Source organism: Bubalus bubalis, chromosome 7, assembly GCF_019923935.1.
Source record: "Bubalus bubalis isolate 160015118507 breed Murrah chromosome 7, NDDB_SH_1, whole genome shotgun sequence".
NCBI lineage: Eukaryota > Metazoa > Chordata > Mammalia > Artiodactyla > Bovidae > Bubalus > Bubalus bubalis.
In genome coordinates, this window is record NC_059163.1 from 93,554,385 (window position 1) to 93,581,746 (window position 27,362).

At 37.0% G+C, this 27,362-nt stretch overlaps 1 long non-coding RNA gene across 6 annotated transcripts in view; it reads right to left on the reverse strand.

Moving 5' to 3' along the window:
• Positions 1-27,362, reverse strand: part of LOC112586240 — a 381,631-nt gene that overhangs the window by 144,885 nt on the left and 209,384 nt on the right. For 5 of the 6 annotated variants that reach the window (XR_003110685.3, XR_006552459.2, XR_006552461.2 and 2 more), the window contains exon 4: positions 15,710-15,832. The exons of the other annotated variant lie outside the window; for it this stretch is intronic. This is a non-coding gene — a long non-coding RNA (uncharacterized LOC112586240). The remainder of the gene's footprint in view (positions 1-15,709; positions 15,833-27,362) is intronic. 6 annotated transcript variants of the gene reach the window in all.

Below are 27,362 nucleotides of genomic sequence, written 5' to 3' on the forward strand. Positions count from 1 at the left end.
TTGATCTCTGGTTCTTCTGTCTTTTCTAAATCCAGCTTGAACATCTGGCATTTCTCAGTTCACCTATAGCTGAAGCCTAGGTTGGAGAATTTTGAGCATTACTTTGCTAGCATGTGAGATGAGTGCAATTGTGTGGTAGTCTGAATATTCTTTGGCATTGCCTTTCTTTGGGACTGTAATGAAAGCTGACCTTTTCCAGTCCTGTGGCCACTGCTGAGTTTTCCAAATTTGCTGGCATATTGAGTGCGGCACTTTAGTGACACCATCTTTCAGGATTTGAAATAGCTCAGCAGGAGTTTCATCACCTCCACTAGCTTTGTTCATAGTGATGCTTCCTAAGGCCCACTTGACTTCACACGCCAGGACACCTCGCTCTAGGTGAGTGATCACACCATTGTGGTTACCTGAGTCATTAAGATCTTTTTTGCATAGTTCTTCTGTGTATTCTTGCTGCCACTTCTTAATATCATCTGCTTCTGTTAGGCATACCATTTCTTTCCTTTATTGTGCCCATCTCTGCATGAAATGTTCCCTTGGTATCTCTAATTTTCTGGAAGGGATCTCTAGTCCTTTGCACTTAAGAACCTAAGATAAATATATTTTATTTTCTGTGGAACATGGAGAGCTCTTTTAGTATTTCATCAGATTTTTCCCCCATATCATACAACAGTCTCTACTATGTATTATTGATTACTGCTTCTTTTCCATTTTGCCTAATATTTTCTCAAGGAGTATTAATTTTCAGCTTAAGTCTTTGGCAAATGCATGTAAGTTGTTCCTATTTGTTACTCGTTAAGTTGTATACAGTATCAGCACAGAGTAGTATCTTGTGAATCTTTAGTCTGATACTGAATTAGATATTCTCAAAGTTCTTTTTAATCCCCTACCATTATTTTTACCCCAGCCTATTGTCTTTTTTCATCTCTTAGTGATTTCAGGTGTTTTTTTGTTTTGTTTTGTTTTTTTTTTCTCTTCTAAGACAATGTTTAGATTCCATACAATTTTTTAACATTTTCTTCTGGATTTCTTAAGAGATAATTCTCAGAGGTGGCTACTCCTTTGGTCCATTAGGATATTTCTTTCCTTGTGTCAGGTCATTTTTTTCATTGATTCTAACAATGTTTTATTTTCATTACAAATTCTGAAGTGATGGATCGTTGAGTTAGGCCTGGTGCAGAGCCCACCTGGGTCCCACTCTCTTTCTGTATTGCAAAACGATTCAAAGTCCAGACATTGCATCCATATTGCCTAGTTTCAAATCCAAATTTCACCACTAACTAGTTTTGTGAATTTTACATTTCTATACTTCAGTTTCACATCTGTAAATTTTGGGTAATACAATGACAATATCTCCCTCATACGGTGTCTAGTAAAATTAAACATGTGGATTTACACAAAGTTTTTAGAATAATATCTCATGTATACTAAGTGCTGTAGAAAGTGGTAGCAGTTTTGCCTTAGTTGAAGGGTGATCTTTTCAGATAAACAAAAGAGCTGGTTAATGATCATAGTTCTATATTCAATTTCAAATTTTTGTCAGGGAGGTCAATCATATAGGCATATTATTTTATTCTTCTCCTCACACCTGGTTCTGTGGTACTCTGAATTTTTTTAAAAAAGTGAGAAAATAACATTCCCAGTAATCTGGCAACCAACATTCTTATCTCCTTACCATGAGACAATCAAGTTTACATAATGCCAAGTCATTTTCTTTCCTTTATTTACACTGCTTGCTTGGAGTTGCTATTTCTGTATGAAAGTTAAAACAACACAGAAGTGTCTGGAGATAGGGATTACAGACAAGAAGAAACCAGAATCCGGGCCTCAACAAGTTAAATAAATGAATGAATAACTTTAAAAAGTAGCACCTCACTGGTAATGGGGAGGATCCTCTAGGTATTTTATTCAGCTGGGAGCGTGCTGTGTTGGGGAGATAACGTCTTCCCATCATCCATGGAACTCTACTGCATAAGCAAATGTCCAGATATGCCATGAGATCAGGGTGCATGTTCTTATCCTGGTTCACTCTCTGATAGTTAGTGGATACGCTAAACAGGCCCTGGTACTTTCATGTTCATATTTATTATTGTTGTTGTTGTTATTTTTGTGGCACAAACACTTGAGATCTACTCTTCTAGCAAATTTTTGGTATATAATGTTAACTAACATGCTATAAATTAGGTCTCAAGAATTTATGCATCCTATATAACTGAAACTTTGTACCTTTGACTAATATCTCCCCACCTCCCCACTCTTGGTAACCACCATTCTATTCTACTTCTATGGATTCAACTTTTTTAGATTCTCCATATAAATAAGATCATACAGATTTTTCTTTCAAGTTTAAATTATTTCATTTAGCAAATGTATAACTTTTTTGTGATTTTATAGGTATTTTAAGCAAATTTGAAGGGCAATATATTGGGGGTCACAAAGTGGGTAAAATTTTAAACTTTATATATTGTTAATATAAGGAGATATTACATACAAGTTTCCTAGGTTCCTGCCTCTCATCCCTCCACTGCCCTGCCCACCACCAGCTTTTTGAAACATAGAATAATTATTTATCTATGATGCATTCATTTGACTGAGGGGGAAAAGGTCATTTTTATATTTATTCCTCAAAATGTAACAGTAATAAATAACTCTAGCTGAAGAATACAGGCATGCAATATGTAACTTCATACAATATGAAGTACATGAAGAAACCACGAACTAACATAGTCATGTCTCCCACATTTAAGACTAGTTACTACTCTTTCCCCAGGAAAACCTCCTTCATAAATATGCAATCTTTTGCAATAAGTTATTCATGTTTTTTTTATTATTTATCTTACAGCCTATTTAAATGAGAACTTTCCGCTCTACCACATTCCAGTGTTACTTAGTATAATTTATCTCTTTCTCACATGTGGTTTTCACTTGATTTCAGAATATTTGGCAGATTTTCTCTTGGGCAAGTTAAATTAATTAATTGAAGTCAATTGAAACAAATGTTACAACTTTCAAAAATGTATGACATCTGCTATCCCTTTTGGTCAAAAATTCTCTTTAACCATTCTCTTTTTATCATCTATTTTCTCACTAAGTAAAGAGAGGCTAGGAAACGAATGCAATTTCTTGGCTACTTTGGTTAATTCATTTAAATTTAAACTAAAACCATGTGTAAGGAGAATATCAATATTAAAGCAGGTGCAAAACAAAGAAAAATCAAGACGGAATGTGATCATTTATGCAATTTCTGAATCCCTTTCTCTTTCCTATTGAACTTTGAACAATCTTATACTTGGATCTACCAAGTATTTTTCCAACTCCAGTAGTTGGCTCACTTGCTAATTAAAAAATAATGTCTCTGTGGTTGACTGGTATTTCATGTAGCAGATGACTATTGTGCACAAACAAGTCAGGAGTTCCATGATATAACAAATTTCATGGCTTTTGTCTCTCCTGTACTTAATGCCACCATCTGAATTTTTCTTTAAAGAAAAACACTAACGATAACTGGTTTTGATAGCCCCTCATGCTGACAAAAATGGTCTTGGTTGCATATGCTGTACATATTTATAAGTAGTTGCAAAGACCATTTGTTTATAAAGATCACTGCACATATGGTCAACAACTGGAACTCATACAGAGGCTTCATCAGTGTAAAGAATTATTGAAATAATGAAATTGGCTATTTTGGTCCTCTGGGTTGCTTTGTGAATTGGGACATGTAATTAATCATTTCTACCCTTCTTATTAAGAAAAATGTATCAAAAATTTGAACTAAGTTATATACATTGTTCCATTAGTCCTCAGCAAAGATATTTACAATATGAAAACTAGCATTTTAAAATTAGATTTAAATTTTGTTGTTGTTCAGTCACTAAGTCATGTCTGACTCTTTGAGACCCCATGCAGCACAACAGGCTTCCTTGGCCATTCACTATCTCCTGGAGTTTGCTCAGATTCATGTCCATTGAGTCAGTGATGGTATGTAATCATCTCGTCCTCTGCTACCCTCCCATGAACAGATTTAAATTAGATAGCATTTAAAATATAGATTAAAATCTCTTATACACAGGCAGTCTTCTATGCTAAGATTGCCTAGCATAATGAATAGATTATTGATGACAGTACATTTTCATGACAGTAGTAGTTTTTCATGATATTGCGTTTATACTTATGACCTACTTACCATTCTAATAAACTCAACTGGACAGCTTCATTGTCATATTAAAATCCAGAAATAATAAGAGAAATGAAAATTTGGGACATGCAACAAGAATATGGCATCATAAAACAATTTCTTATTCTCCTGAAATCCATAAAAAGTCAACTAGAAAATATAAGAAAACCTGAAAGCTACATTTTCAACAAATCTAAGTGTACCTGTATGTATGTATGTATGTATGCATGTATATGCATACACACACATACACTCCAAAGTTTATAGAAAAGCTTGTAAAATACCTGATACCTCAGCAAAAATACGTAACAGGAAGTACAGAGAAGAATCTGAAAGAGACTCAGTAAACCCCTAAATGCACCAATAGATGAGAGGCATGTCCCAGGAAAATGTTGCTATGGAGAATATGGAAATACTATATTTTCTGACTCAAAATTAAAATGACACAATTTCCTTTAAAAAGAAAGCAAAATTGGAATAACTCAGGGGATGTGAAGTCAATAGGATTAGTCAAAATATACATAGGTAAGCAGTCAGAACTCAAAAAAAGTAGAAGATAACACACGGTAGAAATAATGGATATGTCCTGTAAGATACCAAAGAACATCTTTTGGACAAAAGAAAAAGCTCAGTACCTCCAAAATTCTATTGTTCTTTTGAGAAGTACCTCAATATTCTATAAATTATCTCCATGATGGGGCAATGTATGATCCAGGAAGAATGAAGTGGGAAGGGGCAGTGATCAATGAACTGATAGGATTCTCTGCACCCATTGACATTTTGATCATATTATATGTGATCATATCTGTTTTGTATGTAGGAGTTCCCATAAGATTTCATTTCATTCAAAAAGTGTTTTTATTTTGAAAATCATGGAATTAGACATTTAAGTCCAGGAAATAAAACTAACCTCTGTTGTAAATATAATATGCTCTGGATATCATGTTATTAATATATATACATTTTCCCACTTTTCCTGTCCAGTTAGGTAGAAGTCTTCAGGTATTAAGTATTTTGTCTAGAATTATATGGCTCATGCTGCTGCTGCTGCAAAGTCACTTCAGTCATGTCCAACTCTGTGCGACCCCATAGATGGCAACCCACCAGGCTTCCTGTCCCTGGGATTCTCCAGGCAAGAACACTGGAGTGGGTTGCCATTTCCGTCTCCAATGCATGAAAGTGGAAAGTGAAAGTGAAGTCGCTGAGTCGTGTCCAACTCTAGTGACCCCATGGACTGCAGCCTTCCTCCGTCCATGGGATTTTCTAGGCAAAGGTACTGGAGTGGGGTGCCATTGCCTTCTCCGATATGGCTCATAAGTGAATCTAAATCTTAAGTAAGACTCCTAAACATTTGTGTTTTTCAATGTTTATGAGTGCTAACACAGCCTCTATGAAGTGGTTTGAGGCGTGATCTATTTTCCATACCTCTTGCCTATCAAGCAACAATCTTGTCATTCTATGCTTTTTCACTAAAATAAGTAAGGTTTAGTTTGAAGACGTAAATAGTTAAAACATAAATGAAATATGTCTAAGGAGAGTTGATATAGAAGAAGTCAAAACAGTAAGAACAATTTTGTTATGGAGAGAGTAAAAAGAAAAAAAAAAAGATATATCACTAAGGAACATACAAGAATGATTTACTATAACCTAAAATAGCTAAAACCATTAGGAAAAGTATATGACAAAGCTTAGATTTTTGTATGAAAAACTTAAGTCAATATAAAATATGATTTTTCTTGTCACTATAAAAATGTAGGCACATTGATATGAATTTTAATTTAATTCTAGATTAAATACATTCATCTCAAGTATTTCTAAGGGTGGAAGCAAGATGACAGAGTAGAACCCTGAGCACACGTCCCTTCATGAATATATCAAAAGGCAGAGGCAGCAGAGATTAAATTGCCAACATTCACTGGATCATCGAAAAAGCAAGAGAGTTCCAGAAAAACATTTATTTCTGCTTATTGACTATGCCAAAGCCTTTGACTGTGTGGATCACATTAAACTGAGAAAAATTCTGAAACAGATGGGAATACCAGACCACCTGATCTGCCTTGAGAAACCTATATGCAGGTCAGGAAGCAACAGTTAGAACTGGACATGGAACAACAGACTGGTTCCAAATAGGAAAAGGAGTACGTCAAGGCTGAATATTGTCACCCTGTTTATTTAACTTATATGCAGAGTACATCATGAGAAACGCTGGGCTGGAAGAAGCACAAGCTGGAATCAAGATTGCCGGGAGAAATATCAATAACCTCAGATATGCAGATGACACCAGCCTTATGGCAGAAAGTGAAGAGGAACTCAAAAGCCTCTTGATGAAAGTGAAAGTGGAGAGTGAAAAAGTTGGCTTAAAGCTCAACATTCAGAAAATGAAGATCATGGTATCTGGTCCCATCACTTCATGGGAAATAGATGGGGAAACTGTGGAAACAGTGTCAGACTTTATTTTTCTGGGCTCCAAAATCACTGCAGATGGTGACTGCAGCCATGAAATTAAAAGACGCTTACTCCTTGGAAGGAAAGTTATGACCAACCTAGATAGCATATTCAAAAGCAGAGACATTACTTTGCCAACAAAGGTCCGTCTAGTCAAGGCTATGTTTTTTCCTGTGGTCATGTATGGATGTGAGAGCTAGACTGTGAAGAAGGCTGAGCGCCAAAGAATGGATGCTTTTGAACTGTGGTGTTGGAGAAGACCCTTGAGAGTCCCTTGGACTGCAAGGAGATCCAACCAGTCCATTGTGAAGGAGATCAGCCCTGGGATTTCTTTGGAAGGACTGATGCTAAAGCTGAAACTCCAGTACTTTGACCACCTCATGTGAAGAGTTGACTCATTGGAAAAGACTCTGATGCTGGGAGGGGTTCGTGGAAGGAGGAGAAGGGGACGACAGAGGATGAGATGGCTGGATGGCATCACGGACTCGATGGACGTGAGTCTGAGTGAACTCCAGGAGTTGGTGATGGACAGGAGGGCCTGGTGTGCTGCGATTCATGGGGTCGCAAAGAGTCGGACATGACTGAGCGACTGAACTGAACTGAACTTAACTACACATAGAGCAGCTCTCACTGAGAATGATCTGAAGACTAGTAGAATGCTTCTTCTACAATCAAAGCTGAAACTCCACAGAGTTTCTCCATAGTGTACAGAAAGAACCACACAAAGTTTGGTAGGAAGGGAAGAAAACCCAACTACTCAGAACCTGCACCCCTAGCAGGGACCTGTAAGAGCACAGTAATATGTCAACAAACTGGACAACGCCAAAAAAAAAAAAAAAGTATGAATTCCTAGAAATATACAATCTTTCAAGAGTTAGGAAGAAACAGATAACCTAAAGATACAGATTATTAGTATTGAAATTTAATCAGTAATAGTAATAACAAAGATAAACTCCCAACAAGCAAAATCCAGGACTGAACCACTTCCCAGGAGAATTCCAAACATATAAAGAAGATATAATACCTATCCTTTTCAAAATATTCCAGAAAACTGAAGAGCAGGAACACTCCCATGTTCCTTTTATCAGGCCAGCATTACCCTGATATCAAAATAAGAACAAGAAACCACAGGAAAAAAAAATTAAGAAAACAGGTCAATATCTCTGATGAATATATACACCAAAATCCTCAAGAAAATATTAACAAGCTGAACTCAATAATACATTAGAAGGATCATATACCATGATCAAGTGGAATTTATCCTGGGGATGTAAGAATGGTTCAATATCCACAAATCAATATGATATACCATATTAAGAAAATGAAGAATCACATGATCATCTCAATCGATACAGAAAAAACATCTGACAAAATTCAATATCTATTCATGATGAACACTCTCAGCAAAGATGGTATAAAGAGAACATATTTCAACTGAATAAAAGCCATTTATGACAAACTCATAGCTAACATCATACTCAACAGTGAGAAGCTGAAAGTGTTTCTTCTAAGATTAGGAACAAAACAGGATGCCCACCATAGACATTTCTATTCAAAGTATTATTGACGGTTCCAGCCATGGCAATCAGATTACAAAAATTAATGAAAGGCATTTAAATTGGAAGGCAAGAAATAAAACTGTAACTATTTGCCTAAGGCATGCTACTATACATAGAATTCTAACACAAAAGATCATCAAAAAACTGCTAGAATAAGTTAACTTAGTAAATTTGGAGGATACAAGTTTAATATACAGAAATCTGTTGCTTTTCTATACCCTAATAAACAATCAGAAAGAGAAAACAAGAAAACAATCACACTTAAAATTGCATAAAAGAGAATAAAACACCTAGGCTTCCCAGGTGGCGCTAGTGGTAAAGAACCTACCTGCCCATGCTGCAGAAGTAAGAAACATGGCTTTGATCCCTGGGTTGGGAAGATGCCCTGGAGGAGGAAATGGCAATCCAGTCCAGTATTCTTGCCTGGAGAATCCCATGAACAGAGGAGCCTGGTGGGTTACAGTGCATCAGTTCAGTTCAGTCCCTCAGTCGTGTCCGACTCTTTGCGACCCCATGAATAGCAGCACGCCAGGCCTCCCTATCCATCACCAACTCCCGGAGTTCACCCAGACTCACATCCATCGAGTCAGTGATGCCATCCAGCCATCTCATCCTGTGTTGTCCCCTTCTCCTCCTGCCCCCAACCCCTCCCAGCATCAGTCTTTTCCAATGAGTCAACTCTTCGCATGAGGTGGCCAAAGTACTGGAGTTTCAGCTTTCGCATTATTCCTTCCAAAGAAATCCCAGGGCTGATCTCCTTCAGAATGGACTGGCTGGATCTCCTTGCAGTCCAAGGGACTCTCAAGAGTCTTCTCCAACATCACACTTCAAAAGCATCAATTCTTCGGCGCTCAGCCTTCTTCACAGTCCAACTCTCACATCCATACATGACCACAGGAAAAAACATAGCCTTGACTAGACGGACCTTTGTTGGCAAAGTAATATCTCTGCTTTTTAATATGCTATCTAGGTTGGTCATAACTTTCCTTCCAAGGAGTAAGCGTCTTTTAATTTCATGGCTGCAGTCACCATCTGCAGTGATTTTGGAGTCCCCCAAAATAAAGTCTGACACTGTTTCCACTGTTTCCCCATCTATTTCCCATGAAGTGATGGGACCAGATGCCATGATCTTTGTTTTCTGAATGTTGAGCTTTAAGTCAACTATTTCACTCTCCACTTTCACTTTCATCAAGAGGCTTTTGAGTTCCTCTTCACTTTCTGCCATAAGGGTGGTGTCATCTGCATATCTGAGGTTATTGATATTTCTCCCGGCAATCTTGATTCCAGCTTGTGTTTCTTCCAGTCCAGCATTTCTCATGATGTACTTTGTATATATGTTAACTAAGCAGGGTGACAATATACAGCCTTGATGTACTCCTTTTCCTATTTAGGATTGCAAAAAGTCATTCACGACTGAACTACTAAGCAAATTTAATCAAGGAGGTGAAATACCTATACTCTGAAAACTATAAAATACTGATGAAGTAAATTAAAGATAATACAAAGAAATGTACAGATAACCCATGCTCAGTGAAAGTGAAAGTCACTCAGTCGTGTCCAACTCTTTGCAATCTCATGGGTTATATAGTTCATGGAATTTTCCAGACCAGAATACTGGAGTGGGTAGCCTTTCCCTTCTCTGGGGGATCTTCCCAACCCAGGGATCAAACCCAGGTCCCCTGCATTGCAGGTGGATTCTTTACCAGCTGAGCCATAAGGGAAGCCCCCATGTTCCAGGACTGGAAAAATTAATATTGTTAAAATGTCCATACTAACCAAAGTAATTTTCAGGTTTAATGTAGTTCATATCAAAATTCCCATATTTCTCATAGAACTAGAATAAACAATCCTAAAAGTTGTATGGAGCCACAAAAGATCCTTAATTACCAAAGCAACTGATAAAAAAAAGTTTAACATGTTCCCTGAATTCACACTATACTACATAGTACTGGCACAAAAACGGGCACCGAGATCACTAGAAGAGAACAGAATACAGAGCCTGGAAATAAACACACACACATATGGTCGATTATCTATGAAAAATGAGGTAAGAATATGGGGAAAAGACAGCAAGTGGGAAAACTGGACAGCTACATGCAAAAACAATGAAATTAGAGCATTTATTCATGCCATACATGAAAATAAACTCAGAATGGATTCAAGACCTAAATATAAGACTGGAAACCATAAAACTCCTAGAAGAAAGCATAGGCAACACACTCTTTGACATCTATCTTAGTGGTATCTTTTTGAATCTGTCTTCTCAAGCAAGGGAAACAAAAGCCAAAATAAATGAAAACTAGTCAAAGTTAAAACCTTTTGCACAGCAAAGGAAACCATTAGCAAAACTAAAAGGCAGCCTATTGAATAAAAAATAATTGTAAATGATACATCTGATAAGGCATTAACACCCAAACTGTGCATCCCTGGTGGCTCAGTGGGAAAGAATCCGCCTGCCAATGTAGGAGATGTGGGTTTGATTCCTGAGTCAGTAATCTGCTCGAGAAGGAAATCCAGTATTCTTGCTGGGAAATCCCATGGACAGAGGAGCCTGGCAGGCTACAGCCTATGAGGTCATAAAAGAGTCACCTACAACTTAGCAACTAAGCAACATCTAAATACATAAACAGAACTCGGATAACTCAACATAAAAAAAAAAAAAAAAGATTAAAAAATGGGAAGAAGACCTGAATAGGCATTTTTCCAAAGAAGACATGTGGCCAATAGGCACATGAAAAGATCTTCAGTATTAGTAATCATGAGAAAAATGGCAATCAAGTAAAAACCACAATGAGATACCATCTCACACCTATTAGGATAGTTATCCTCAAAAAGACAGTAAATAATAAGTGTTGGTGAGGATGTAAGGAAAGGGAACCCCAGCACACTGTTCATCAGAATGTAAATTGGTACAGCTACTATGGAAAAGAGTAGGGAGGTACTCGCCAAAGATTTAAAAATAGAACCACCGTATGATCCACAATTTCATTTCTGGGTATACATGCGAAGAAAATGAAAACACTAATTTGAAAAGTCATATGCACCCTGATGTTCATAGCTGCTGCTGCTAAGTCGCTTCAGTCGTGTCTGACTCTGTGCGACCCCATAGACAGCAGCCCACCAGGCTCCCCCATCTCTGGGATTCTCCAGGCAAGAACACTGGAGTGGGTTGCCATTTCCTTCTCCAATGCATGAAAGTGAAAAGTGAAAATGAAGTTGCTCAGTCGTGCCTGACTCTTCGCGACCCCATGGACTGCAGCCTACCAGGCTCCTCCGTCCATGGGATTTTCCAGGCAAGAGTACTGGAGTAGGTTGCCATTGCCTTCTCCGGATGTTCATAGCAGCATTCTTTAAATTAGCAAAAATTTGCAAGCAACCTAAGTGTCCATCTACAGATGAATGGGTAAAAAAGTAGGAGTATATATACAATGAAATATTGATCAGCCATAAAAAAAGAATGAAGTGCTGCCATTTGCAACAAGACAGGTTGACCTGGAGGGTATTATGCTTAAATAAATAAGACAGAGAAGGAAAAAAAAAAAACCTGCACGTTTTCATTTATATGTGGAAACTAAAAAAAAATTTAGATGAATGAATGTAACAAAACAGAAACAGACCAACAGATACAGATAAAAAAGTAGTAGTTACCAGTGGGGAGGAGGGGTGTGAGAAATACAAACTACTAGGTATAAAATGGGAGAAGGCAATGGCACCCCACTCCAGTACTCTTGCCTGGAAAATCCCATGGACGGAGGAGCCTGGTGGGCTGCAGTCCATGGGGTCGCTAACAGTCGGACACGACTGAGCAACTTCACTTTCACTTTCCACTTTCATGCATTGGAGAAGGAAATGGCAACCCACTCCAGTGTTCTTGCTTGGAGAATCCCAGGGACGGAGAAGCCTTGTGGGCTGCCGTCTACAGGGTTGCACAGTCGGACAGGACCGAAGCATGTGCGACCCCATGGTCGCATATCCATTATATGCAATAAAGGCATATAACGGACAATATAGACAATACTTTATAATAATTTTAAATAGGTAAATTTTTTAAATCTGTAAAAAAATTATTGAACCACTATGCTATACACCTGAAATTAAGTTAACTACTAGAAAGGGTTAGTCGCTTAGTCGTGTCTGATCCTTTGCAACCCCATGGACTGTATCCCACCAAATTCCTCTCTCTATGGAGTTCTCCAAGCAAGCATACTTGAGTGGGTAGCTAATCCCTTCTACAGAGGATCTTCCTGACCCAGGGGTTGAACCCTGGTCTCCTGCATTGCAAGCGGATTCTTTACCATCTGAGCCACCTTCTCCTAACTATTCAAAAGGTGCTGTTAAGCTACACCTTCAATTCTTACTATAAATTTCTATAACTATGCCACAGATGCTGCTCTTTAGGGACATCTTAATCATCCCCCTTACACATTATTTAGAGAAATTCACATTTAAAGATGTCATGATCATAGCATGATGTCTCCTGAGAAATCATACAATAGAAGTTGAGTATGAAAACATTGTTTTTGGACTTAATATATATTTGAAATCTTCTTTCCCATTCATATCAAGTTCCTTATCCAGATGAGTGAAAATATATGAATAAAACCATCTATTTCAGGTTTAGAACACAATTATGGAATCTTCTACTGTCAGATCAGTGGGATATATTTATAAATGGTAATATAATCTGCAATTTTTTCTGAACAATTTAAGCGGTCAGATAAGCCATCTTTGGATTACAAGTAAAAACAGAGTGTAGAGGGAAATGCAATTGACAGAAGATTTGGGAAATTATCTTTATTTTATTAAAAATCATATTAAAATATACCTATGTATATGGCTTCCATAAATATCTTACAGAGGGAAAAGACCTTGCAATGATAGAACCCAGACCCTTGTACTAGGCAGGCATCCTAGTTCAAATATAAGCATGGCAAGTTCAGAACTGTAGTTCTGAGCACTGTATCTGTATTTTAGTCAGTTTTATTTTATAATAGCACCAGTATGTAGGAAACAGTACTATCTCCACTTTACAGGTGAAGGAATTTAGGCTCAAAGAGTTAAAAAGTTGTTTACATGTAAAGTCATATATGATTTGTTTTGTTCCACTGAATATGAATGGAAGTGACCTGTGCTACTTCTAAACAAAATCTGTAAAAGCCATGGTCTTATCTAACCTTCTCTCTTACTTGTCTGCTGTGAGATCAGCCTTCCCCAGAAATGGGTCAGGCCTATCAAGTTGGGTCCTGGAGTGAAGAATAAATGCAGTTAACCCAAAATGGATATATAACATGATAAGAAATAATTTTTTGACAGATCACTAGGATAATGGATCACTGGTTATCACAGCAGAACTTAGCTATACTGATTGACATGGAAATTGGTACCAGATTTGGGGTTCGAATGAAAAAAATAGTAAATGTCATTGACTTTGGTGGTGGGTAATAGGTGCCAAGGACATTTATATAGGAATCTGGAAAGATGACAACCAATATTATCCTGTACAAAACATTAAGTAATCGTGTCACTTGCGATAACTTGAAAGGCACGTAATGTACTGATTTAGTTTCTGCTTTTAGATAGAGATTAGAAAGCAATATTATTAGTGTGCCACAGCTGCACACAAAGTGACACATGAAAGATATGAGTCAAGAGATGAACTGGCCACTTTTCAGGAATAAAAGAAAGCCAGGTGTTCCAAATAGTCCAACATTTTCTGGGATAGAAAATGTAATATTTCTCATTTTTGACAAATGAAATAAAACTAAGAAGGCCTTAAGCAATAGAGGCCAACTGAAACTCATACTGGGATCAAAAACCACATCAACAGTACACTGTTCACACTTGCAATGGACTGAAAGTTTGTGACCTCCCCCCCCACCCAAATTCATATGCTGAAATATAATCTATAGCCAGATAATATTTGGAGGCAGGGCCTTTGGGGAGGAAATCAGGTGATGAGGGTGGAGCCCACATCATTAGGATTAGTACCCTTATAAGGAGTCAGACAGACATCAAATATTTTTCTACCATGGGAAGATACAGTGAAAATTCAGCCATCCACAGCCTGCAAGAGGGCTCTCAGAAGAATCCTGTCATGCTGGCACAATGATCTCAGGCTTCCAGAACCATGAGAAACAAATTTCTGTTGTTGATAAATCACTGAGTTTATGATATTTCAGTATAGCAATCAGAGCTAAGACAACACATTTTATTAAAAATCTGTGAATCATTAAGTGGCAGCAAGTAAATCCTTTCAGTTGGACAAAAAGATACAAGGTAAAGAAAGAGTGAGTTTCTCTAAAGTAAGACTGGTAATCTTAAAGGTAATTAAGTAAAGACATTCTTAATTCTCTCAGAAAAATTCTGTTGGCATGCCTATTGGTACTAGACAGAGCAGGAATCAAATGGATAAAAAGCAACTGAGGCTACAAATGACCTAAGTTGGATGACAGACCCCATGATGGTAAAATCTATTATAGATATGAAATAGTTTGATTATTCATAACTGTCAGTTCAGGTAAAAATATCACATAATGATATTTTTATGGCTAAGCAGATAGATAAAAACATCTGTCGTGACTCTTACATTCCTCCTTGTCAGGAGCTTCTTGGTGTGTATGAATGTCCTTTTTTAAAAAAGAAATGTATCAAGTTACATATTGGAATTGATTTTCTAAGATACTAATATGATTATCACCCAACTGTATTTCAACTCTGTATCATTTCACAATGGATGAAATCCTATTTGAAAAGTTTCAATTTCAAACAGTAATGAGGTTAAATGCTGGGGTTCTCAGTTCATGTAGATTTTTCTGACATAACATCTGAATTATGCTGTATGCCTATTCCACAGATGCCCATTCCTTCATAGATATTTTTCATTTTTATATAAAAAGAAAAAGGAAAAAACTAACAAGCTATCCAAATAAATGTGTGAGGAAAACTCTTAGCCAATCATTGAAAGAAGATCATTTCCCCCAGGCAACCACAAATTATAGTGAAAAACAGGATTAATCAAGTGGAAGAAGATGTATACTGTATATCTCAGGATTTTTATAGGAATCACATTTCAAAATTAAAAGGAGACATTGTGAAATTGGAAGGAAAGGACAAGGTCGTAATTTTAAACTATATATTGCTTAATTTCAGTATAATCTTAAAAAGTCTTTGAAAGGTGCGATGGTTAATTTTACATGTCAATTAGGGGCATATTCTTGAATGATATTAACATTTAACTCTGTAAGAAGGCTGCCATCAATCAGTTGAAGGCCTGAATTGTAGAAAAAGACTGGCATTCCTGAAGTTATTCTATCTACATTAGACTGCTTTCAGACTTCATCTGCACCTTTGGCCCTCCTGAGTCTTCAGCCTGTCCATTCACGCTGAAGATTTTGGATCCTACAGGCTTTGTAATCACGTGAGGCAATTCCTTATAACAAATGTCCTTTTCTCTTATTTGTCTTAGTCTGCTAGGGCTGCCATAGCACAATACAACAAGGTAGAAGGGTTAAACAACAGAAATTTATGTTCTCACAATTCTGGAGCCTCAAAATACAGGAGCCAGGTGCCCACAGGATTTGCTTCCAGTGAGACTCTTCTTCCTGGTTTGCAGACGGCCCTCTTCTCATTGTGTCCTTACTTGGACTGTTTTCTATATCTGTGCAGAGAGAGAACTGTCTATTATCTCTTGCTCTTATTTTAAGGATATTAGTCCTATTGGATTAGAGCTCCACCCTTATGACTTCATGTAACCTTAATTAACTTCTTAAACCATAAAATCTTATTGAGGATTAGGCTCCAATCTATGAATTTGAGGAGGATGTAATTCACTCCATAACAAAAGACATCTGGAAAGAAGTCATATTTTACTATTTTCTGAGACAGTGACAGAGGAGATTTGATCCTAAGAGGAAACATACAAATTTGGGAAACAAATATCGATATTTCATATGAGATATTGAGAGGTTTGCTTTTCCAGAAACACTCTTTCCAAATTTTAAAAATTGAAACTCCAGAAACTATGGTCTATTCTACTCAGAACATAACTGAAAAAAAATGTAGCATCATTTTGCTAGGAGATAATTTGCATTTCCTGGGATATCATGAATAGGTATATTAGAAGTTTGATATTGTACCCTGTGAGATTATGATGTTTATCTTATGTTGCTCGAAAACCCAGTTCCTTTTATCTGGAAAGGTAGAAAAATGACACTATAGTAGTAAGGAGAGAAGATTATGAATAAAATGGACATAGCATCTGTGAAGGGAAATTTGACATTTAGAAAAACTTTTCTGAATTAGTATCTTGACTGGTTGTAAATTAAATGCCTAATTTAAATATTCTTTTTAAAGTTAAAGAATTGTATTTTTTTCATCCAAAGAAAATGTCATGACCTTACATAAAAACTGTTTTAATTGTAGGTATTTGTAGAGGTTAGTTAGCTTGAACATTACAATGAACTATAAAATAATCAGCTCAAACCATAAAATTCACTCACCTCAAATTATTCTGGAGGAGCTACACTAACAATGCTTATACTATTTCTGAGAGTAAATTCATTTTAAATGAGTAAACATATTTTAAATTTCATTTTTATAATGGTAAACACAAGCTTACCTATCTTATTTGCTACATTTTCCTAAGACAGAAGCTCTACTATTTTATTGTGTGACTGTCTCTAGTCAGAGTAATTAGGAAAGGAAAATAAACAGCATCCAAATAGGAAAGGAGGAAGTAAAATTGTCCCCATTTGCAAACTACATGATCTTATATATAGAAAACCCTAAAGATCCACAAAAAATATTTGAATTAGAAAAGAAAATCAGTGAAGGTGCAAGATAAGAAATCAATATATGCAAATCAGTTGCACTAATAAAAAAACTATATAAAAAGGAAATTAGAGTCTGTGGGAGAAGGCAAGGGTGCTATGATTTGAGAGAATAGCAATGAAACATGTATATTACTATATGTGAAATAGACTGCCAGTCCAGGCTCGATGCATGAGACAGGGGGCTCAGGACTGGTGCACTGGGATGACCCTGAGGGATGGGCTGGGGAGGGAGGTGGGAGGGGGGTTCAGGATGGGGAACACATGTACACCCATGGTGATTCATGTCAATGTATGGCAAAACCCACTACAATACTGTAAAGTAATTAGCCTTCAATTAAAATAAATTAATTTTTTTTTAAAAAAAAGGAAATTAGGAAAACACTATCATTTACAATAGTATCAAAAAGAACAAAATACTTAGGAATAAGCCTAAGTCAATGAAGCACTGAACACTGAAAGCTATAAAACACTGCTGAAAGAAATTGAAGAAGACACAAATGGAAAAACATCTCATGTTCACAAACTGAAAGACTTAATATTGTTAAAATGTCCACACTGCTCAAAGTGATCTACAGATTCAGTGCAATACCTATCAAGAGTCCACTGGAATTTTTTATAGAAATAGAAAAAAAAAATCTTAAAATTTACACTGAAGCACAAAAGATCCTAAGCAGCAAGACCGATCTTAAAAAAGAACAGAGCTAGAGTCTTTAATGTAGGAACTATGTCTCAAGAATTGGGTTCCTTCAAGTAACTGTTTTACTACCTGAAAGAAACAGATACGGAGAGGGCAGTTATTTTATTTTTGTAAGTTACAGCCTATTTCTCTTACATGTACCAGTGGGGATTTGGCTTGCTTTGCCACCCTGCTTTGAAATCAGTGGATTCAATCAGTATCTCTATTACAAGAAACAGTTTGGTTTTCCTGAAAAATGTCAGAGAGCATCCTACAATTCCTCCATCTATAGTAACATGTAACTGAAATTAAATTGTTGGGGCTCCTGAAAAGTAATTAGACTCCAAGGATACATAGATAATCTAGAACCAATCTAATCACTTTTGACTCTGTTTTACTATTGATTCACGGTTCAATGTCTGCTGATTTTCTGTGATGTTGAAACTGTATGGCATAGTGAGAGGTAGAGAAATTGTCTGTGCTTTTTTTGTCCTTGGTTGTTCCTCATGGTTGTATCCAACACTATCATATTTGTATCTATTCCCTCTCCTGAAAGTTACCTTGCCTGTCCCATCCTCAAGACAACTCCACAGAGACTGCCCATATTTTATTTCCTTGGGAAGATCCCCTGGAGAAGGAAATGGCAACCCACCCCAGTATTCTTGCTTGGAGAATCCCATGGACGGAGAAGCCTGGTGGGCTACAGTCCACGGGGTCGCAAAGAGTCGGACACGACTGAGCGACTTCACTTTCATTGACTTTCACTTTGTCTCCCTAACTATAGACTCAAGCACTGAACCACAAGAATCACTACTGTTGCCTTGTACCTAGGCATCATGTTTCTATTTTTATAATTGTAACTTCATTTTGGTGTAACTTCAATTTGCTGTATGTGCAAATTTCCCCCCATATCATGCCAGGACTACATAGATAGGAACAGGAATTTGTATAGATTGAAAGAAGATAGGGTCTAACTAATTCTCACATTTAACTTCATAAAATGATTTAAAGAGAGGGTCTTCAGCCTTGTGTAAATATTGCCTGGATTAAGAAATAATTACAAAATTATTATGTACTCTGCAGTTACTAACAGTCATAACATTTGATAAAACTACAATTGAATTAAATAAGCACTTTTTCTCTGATTATGCAGGGCTATTTGAAATGTATTGTTTCTAGAATAGTACAATTAATATTAAACTCCAGAATTATATACTACTCTTACATAATGATTTAAAACATTTATGTACTAAAGTATGCACGAAAAAAACCAACCAGAGTTAAAAAACAAATTCAGCACAGTTGCAGGGACGACACATAACACATCCAATTCGGCGGCATTCTCTACACACAAGCAGTAAATAACCATATATACAATTCCATTTACAATAGCATCCAAAGGAATAAAAATGCTAGAAATAAATTTAATAAGACAAGTGAAAGAGTTGTACATTGAAGACTGTAAAACACTGCTAAAACTATGAAAAAATTAAGGAAGATCTCAATATATGAAAAGATATCCCATGCTTTAGATTGGAAGAATTAGTATTATTAAGATGTGGCAATACTACGAAAAACTATCTACTGATTCTATCAAAATCCTAATGGCTTTATTTCGCAAAATGGAAAAGCTATTTCTCAAATTTATGTGAAATACAGAGGGTCATGAACTGGCAAAACAATCCTGAAAAAGAACAAAGTCAGAATGCTCACACTTTCCAATTTTGAAACTTACTGCAAAGCTATAGTAATCAAAACAGTGTGGTACTGATGTAAGGATAATGGAATATAGTTGAGAATCCAAAATTAGCCGATGTATCTAAGCCCAATTGCTTTTTGACACGAATGCCAAGACCATTCAGTGGTAGAGAACAGTCTATTCAACAAATGGTTCAGGAACAACTCTGCTGCTGCTGCTAAGTCACTTCAGTCGTGTCCGACTCTGTGCGACCCCATAGATGGCAGCCCATCAGGTTCCACCGTCCCTGGGATTCTCCAGGCAAGAACACTGGAGTGGGTTGCCATTTCCTTCTCCAATGCATTAAAGTGAAAAGTGAAATTGAAGTTGCTCAGTCGTGTCCGACTCTTAGCGACCCCATGGACTGCAGCCTACCGGGCTCCTCTGTCCATGGGATTTTCCAGGCAAGGGTACTGGAGTGGGGTGCCATTGCCTTCTCCGGGAACAACTCTATAGCCACATGTAAAATAATAAAGTTAGAACTCTACCTAACACCACAAAAATAAACTCACAATGAAGCAAAGATTAAATACAAGAGCTAAAACAATAAAATTCTTAGAAGAAAACATTAGGGTATTAATAAATCTTTAGGAACTTTAGTTTGGCAACAGACTCTTAGATATAACATCAAATACATGAGCAACAAAATAAAAACTAGACAAATTAGACTTCTTCAAAATTAAAAACTTTTGTACATCAAAGTACATTATCAAGGAAGTGAAAAGACAGCCTACAGAATGAGAGAAAATTTTGGCAAATCATATATTTGGTACCCAGAATATATAAAGACTTTTACAACTCAACAACAAAAGACAAACAACCAAAGTACTTAAATAAACATTTCTCCAAAGACATACAAATGGTGAATAAGCACATGAAAAAATGCTCAGTATCATTATCCATCAGGGAAATGTAAGTAAAAACCCCAGTTAAATATAACTTAACACCCATTAAGACAGATAATATATAATAAATAGTAGTCAGGGTGTGGAAAAATTGGAACCCTCATACACTGCTGGCAGGAATGCGGCTGCTGTGTAAAAAGTTTGGTAGTTCCTCAAAAAGTTAAGCATAGAACAGCCATAAGAACCAGCAATTCCCCTCCTATGCATATGCCCCAGAGAATTGAAAAAAAAACAAGTACTCAAAACAACTACTCATAAATGAATGTTCACACACATTCGTAAGAACCAAAAGGTACAAACAATCCAAATGTCCAACAATAGATGAATGGATACAAAAATTAATATATATGTAAAATGGAACATTTTTCAGCCATAAAAAGAATGTAATGATGATGCATGCTACAGTGTGAATGAGTTCTTAAAATAATTATGCTGTGAAAGTGAAAGAAGCCAGACACAGAAGGTTACATGTTGTATAATTCTATTTATATGAAATATTCAGACTATGTAAGTCCATAGGGAAAAAAGCAGATTGGAGGATGCCAGGGACTGAGGAAAGAAGGACAGAGGAGTAACTGCTAAATGGATGTAGGTTTTTATTTGTGGATACTAAAAATATTTTGGAAGTAGACAGAGCTGGTGGCACACACCGCTCTGAATGAACTGAATGCCATTACACTGTTCACTTCAAAACACTTAATTTCATGATCTGAGAATTTCAAATTAATTAGGAAAAAATAAAAAGATAATGCACCTGTCCATTGCATATTGCATTATTTACATTTCAAAACTCCTAATTTTATCATTTTTCTGGGTTGTAATTTAATGAATCTATTGCATTTAAACTCAATGTGAAAGGCTGAGAAAATGGGTTTGTTTATTCTTGTCTGTTTTGTGAGTTTTCCTATGGATTTTAATTGATTTTATTTTAGTAGGAGAGTTACTTAGAATCAGACATTTTCTTTGGAAAATAATGTACTTAAATTATACTTTAGGAGTTGAAATAACTTTTAAAGTTCATCTTAATTTTAGTTACTGATCAGTTTATAACTATAATGTTTCTGTAATTTTTAGAAAATTCTATCAGGAAAATACTATATATGATACTTGGAAATTAAAGTATTGCCCACCAGAGGGCTCTCATTTTTCTTCTATTCTGCTTTTCAAAAAGAAAAAAGTCATATTTTAGTAATTATAGCTTATACACCTATGAGTAAATCAAGTAAATATCTGAAGTGTCTGTAGAAGATCACTAAATGGTAAACTTAAACTTATTATGACTGAGATGCAAACAAAGCATACTTTATAAACACATGCTCATGTTTTCCACATTTCTCCATCAACATTTCTGTGAAAGGGAATTAATACAATGAACTATTATGAGTTGAACAAGAGGGAATGAAACAAATGGTCCTTTAAAATTCACAGAGCACAACCTCCAGAATAACTAAGTGTATTGTTAATTCTAGATACGAATCTACACCAGGATGGATGGAAATTACCTCAACTATCTTTGGAAACTGTCTTAATGTGAAAATGGATAAACTGAGTTTATATTTTAAAATAATTTTATTGACCTATATTATGAATGGTGGATGTGTTGGTGACTAAGATATAGTTGCTTTTCTTGAGAAGCTCAGTCCATAATGGGAAACAGGCCTCTCAATAAATAACCACCATATATTTGAACTTCTATAAGGAAGTGTGCCAATCAAATGACTATCTTTAATTCTCAGGGAGAAGTGAAGGCTGGGAATGTTATATATGTCGAGGAAGTCCCTCAAGAAATTCTTAACTCTTCCCTCATTTCACAGTTGACAACCACTGTGGCAAGTGAAACCGCAGAAAGAGAACTTGCCTACCCAGGAGAATCAGGGAAATTTCCTAAACCAGAAATCGAAGATATGAGTTTAATATGAGAAGCTCTCAAAGTAGAGGGAGGTGAGATAAAAAGCAGGAGGGGCAATCCAAATAGAGGGAAACGAGTGATCAAAGTTCTGGGGTTAAAAAATTAACAAAATACACAAAAAACCATATGACGTCATCAGAGATCAGGGACATTGACCTGGGTGCTTGGGGAATGGAATAGGCTGCAGTGAATGATACGAGTTAAGAGTGAGTTTGGAAATCACATTTTGAAAAGCCTTAAATAAAGAGTTTTGAAAAGCCTTGAATAAAGCTTTCATCTTGTAGGAAATTTGGAAGCAGAGATTGTTTTTAAGCAGGATAATGACTTGAACAGATTGTTAATTTAGTTGTTGAATTTTAATAGGTCCGGGGAGCAAATTAAGGGTATAGAAGAGCAGAAACCAGAGATGGCAATGGCACCCCACTCCAGTACTCTTGCCTGGAAAATCCCATGGACAGAGGAGCCTGGTAGGCTGCAGTCCATGGGGTAGCAAAGAGTCAGACACCACTGAGTGACTTCATTTTCACTTTTCACTTTCATGCATTGGAGAAGGAAATGGCAACCCACTCCAGTGTTCTTGCCTGGAGAATCCCAGGGACGGGGGAGCCTGGTGGGCTGCCACCTATAGGGTCGCACAGAGTCGGACATGACTGAAGCGACTTAGCAGCAGCAGCAGCAGCAAAAGCAGAAACAGTAAAATGTGAGAAAGTCTAATTAAGGGATAATTATTTAAGCACTGAGTAGATTAGGGCCTTAATCAAGGTTGGACCAGTGTGGATGGTGAAAAGGTGATTCAATAAAATAGTAACATCACTAAAGAAACATTTCAACAAGCTTCAAGCCAACCATCTAAGTCTGTCTCTCTGTGACCTTGAGCTTGGCTAGAGCTTTATGGAATGCATCCCAGAAGTTTTTGGAAACTGTGACATAGATTTGTGAGGTAAAGAGAGAAATGACCAATCCCCAATGATATGTTACTATTCTCTCTTCAACCAATCAAGTGATACCCTGTTTTATTGGAGGAACATTTCTTCTCCTTTGGAAATGATGAGGTAGGACTTGTAAAAGAGCAGGAAAGTATCCCTTTAGGATGGAGAGCTTATAGCATACTTATGAGCAGAAGAGAGGAGCTAGCAGAAAGTGATTGATGGTGATGGACCAAAAAAAAGATCTCATTCATAGAATCTCTTCCTGGAATTATAGTAACATTTAAACTCTTTAGCTAATAGTACTGAGAACTCACTATATTTCATGCACTATTCTAAACTAGGTACTTTACATTTACTAACTTATTAAATTCCACAGTAATTTAATTTGGGTTAAATTTCATTATGTCCATTGTGCAGATCAAAAGAAAAAAAGAAGAAAATGAGGCAATGACCAACAATGTAACCTGGCAAGCATATGCAGCCAATGAGAGTAAAGACAGGATTTTAATTCAGGCAAGGTGGATGTAGAGGCCATCCTACGAAATACTACTCTATCCTGTCTCACCTTCTGGCAGGAAGCTCTGTAGGATGGAAAGGAGGAAATCCTGACCTCTACTCACCAACTTTTTGGTTTAAAACTAAAAAGAAAAGGTAGAATCTGTAGAGTTCATACCTAAAAGATGATTTGGTCAGGATGTGCCTGTCTGTACTAATTACGATAAATAAATCTGGAATTTATGCAACTATGGGATATAGCTGACCAGAGAATGGAAATTAAAGCTGTAATATCTCTGACCCTGAATGACTAAGCACATATAAAAGCTGAGCAGCTCTAAACCTAAGCAACCGAGCTGACACGCACACCACACATTCTAAGTGCTTGTTTGCTACTCCCAGTGTGGGAAAAGGGACAATTAGGAAGCTTTGAAGGCTCAGGCCCCTCAGGAAAGGAATACTACATGTGTGCATGCTTCTGGCTTATATCTTTTGAATCATTAGTAGCATGGTGTTGGGTAAGGCCTATGATTCATGTGAGTTTGTTTTGACAATTCTTTTATGGCAACTTGCTATGGAAAGTAAAGAGCACAGTGGTGGGTGTTTTGGCTTTGAACGTTGCTATTATTTAATCTATTACAGTACAGAATTCAGTGTACTACCAACTCATGTACTCACAGAGAGATGATCAAGCATGTCAACAATTCCCAGATTTATATATATATGAGTCAGATCTTTATAGTTTGGTAGAATGCAGAATACAAAACTGGGGCCAGTGCAAACTGTCAGTATTAATAAAAATAAAAACAGCTAATGTTATTGGGCAATTACTTTTTGCTTCTTACCTTCACTGGTAACTTGTTTACTTCCCATAACAAAATTATGAGGTCAGTACCATTGTTATTGCTGTTTATCAACGAAGAAACATAAGAAGTGTGGCTCAATCACTGTACTCGGTCTGACACAATGTGTCCTTCCCAGAGAGGAGTGAGGAGTATGGAGAGAAGCACTCACCTCTTCCCTTAGAAGTAACACAGGAATCTGCCTTGTTTCTATTCTTTTTGGTCAAACCTTATGACTGGACTGGTCTGCTAAGTCTGACATGACACCATAACACAGACTGAATGGCTTAAAGAGAAGAAATTTATTTATCATAATTCTGGAAGCTAGAAGTCCACAATCAAGGTGCTTTCACATGATTGATTTTGGGTGAAGTTCTTTTCCTGGCTTCTAGACCTCTTGCGTAGGTCTTCATATGGCCTCTGTTTTTTCAGAGAGAGAGAAGGATCTCTGGTATCTCTTCCTCTTTTTATAAAGTCACCAATCCTATTGCATTAGGACTCACTCTAATGGCCTCGTGTGTTCTCAGTCACTCAGTTGTAGCCGACTCATTGTGACACTATGGACTGTAGCCCACCAGGCTCCTCTGTCCATGAGATTGACCCAGAAAGAATACTGGAGTTGCCATTTCCTATTACAAGAGATCTTCCCAACCCAGGATTGGACCTGCATCTCCTGCATCGACAGGCAGATTCTTTACCACTAGTGCCAGAATTAACCTTAATTATGTCCTTAAAGGCCCCATCTCCAAATACACTCAACACTGGGGTTCAATACATAAATTCAGGAGGATGCAGTTCAGACCATGACAGTGATTCCTGTATCTTTCTGTTGATCCATAGTTATTTTTCCAATACTGTCTCTGCCCACTAAACTCTCACCTTCTAATCCTTTAGGAAAAAATTTCCCTCTTGCCTTGACTTCAACTTCATAGGACTTGCAGAAGTGAGATTACATTTCTCCCTTTCCCTGCTGAGACTGAGGTAATCAGAGACTTGCTTCTAACTGTACTCCCTTCTGGCCTTCAGTCTCTGCCTCTCCAGTAAATTTCTCACATGATCATTAGAATTATCCTAAAAATTAATTGTTCTCTCAATTAAATAGGCAACAAAATAAAAATTCTTAAGCATGAATTTACAGTCTTGCCCAATCTACTTTCCTTTATCATTCTGCATTTCAGTCAGTATCTAAATGGCACTCTCGGGGAACCTGTCACTTTGCTTCCTGCTATTCAGTACTTTGGACTTCCCTGGTGGCTCAGACAGTAAAGCTTCTGCCTACAATGCAGGAGACCCAGGTTCAACCCCTGGGTCAGGAAGATCTCCTGGAGAAGGAAGTGGCACCCCACTCCAGTACTCCTCCTGGAAAATCCCATGGATGGAGGAGCCTGGTAGACTACAGTCCATGGGGTCTCAAAGAGTTGGACATGACTGAGTGACTTCACTTCACTTCATTCAATACTTTGCATGTGCCTCTGCTATGAGACTTAATTCCTTTCATGCTGTATAAATGCCAGTTGTTTATACCACTCTTATAGAATTAGAAACCTCATTAGGGCAAAGATAATATTCATTTATCTCTGTATATTTATACTGACAAGTACAATAGGTCCTCCAGGTCCTTAATTTATATGATGATTCACTTAAATATTTATTCAATTTCTTCTCTACATTAGGCCCTCTCACCTTCAAGATGAAAGCTAAAAAATGTTTTTACTACACTTTTTTTTTTCAATAGAAAATGATTTTTTTTAGTTTAGGTGATGGCTCACATGGTATAAACAAATATTTTAAAATTCTGCAATCTTTAGCCAAATGTTCAAAAGTTCTATGGGTTATCTTTTGTATTCATTAGAATTACCCACTAGCTGAATGTAACAAGTGGATAATTGAATGACATAGTTCAAATAAAGTGCCTTCCTTGCACAAAACTCAGAAGAAGTCATGTCAAGAACTGGGATGCAGGGCCTCTGAAGTTGTCAAGGCCCCTTGTGCATCCATCTTTATACCCTACAGCCCTCTATACTGCCCTGCTGCCATGGGATGCCAGCTACCACATTGTTTTTCTTGATGGCAAGTTGAAAAAATGTCAAGAAATCCAATAAAACAATTCTGTTTATATCTAACTGGCCAGTGCATAATCATATGACTGATCCAACTGTCAAGAAGGGTGAGAAATACAATCTTTTATCTGGGCACATTGCCACAATGAATAAATCAGATATTCCTATTAAAGGGAGAGAATGGATATTTGGGTATTGCTAGAACTACACAGACCTTTCCCCCAAAAAAAAGAAATACAAAAAGGCAAAATGGTTGTCTGAGGAGGCCCTACAAGTAGCTGAGAAAAGAAGAGAGTTGAACCATAAAGAAAGCTGAGTGCTGAAGAATTCATGCCTTTGAACTGTGGTGTTGAATAAGACTTTTGAGAGTCCTTTGGAGATCAAGGAGATCAAAATAGTCAATCCTAAAGGAAATCAGTCCTGACTATTCACTGGAAGGACTGATGATTAAGCTGAAACTCCAATACCTTGGCCACCTGATGTGAAGAGCTGACTCATTGGGAAAGACCCTGATGCTGGGAAATATTGAAAACAGGAGGAGAAGGGGATGACAGAGGATGAGATGGTTGGATGGCATCACTGACTTGATGGACATAAGTTTGAGCGAACTCTGGGAGTTGGTGATGGACAAGGAAGCCTGGTGTGCTGCAGTCCATTGGGTCACAGAGTTGGACACAACTGAGTGACAGAACTGAACTGAAAGGCTAAAGAGAAAAGGAAAAATATACTCATCTGAATGCAGAGTTCTAAAGAACAGCAAGGAGATATAAGAAAGCCTTCCTGAGGGACCAATGCAAAGAAA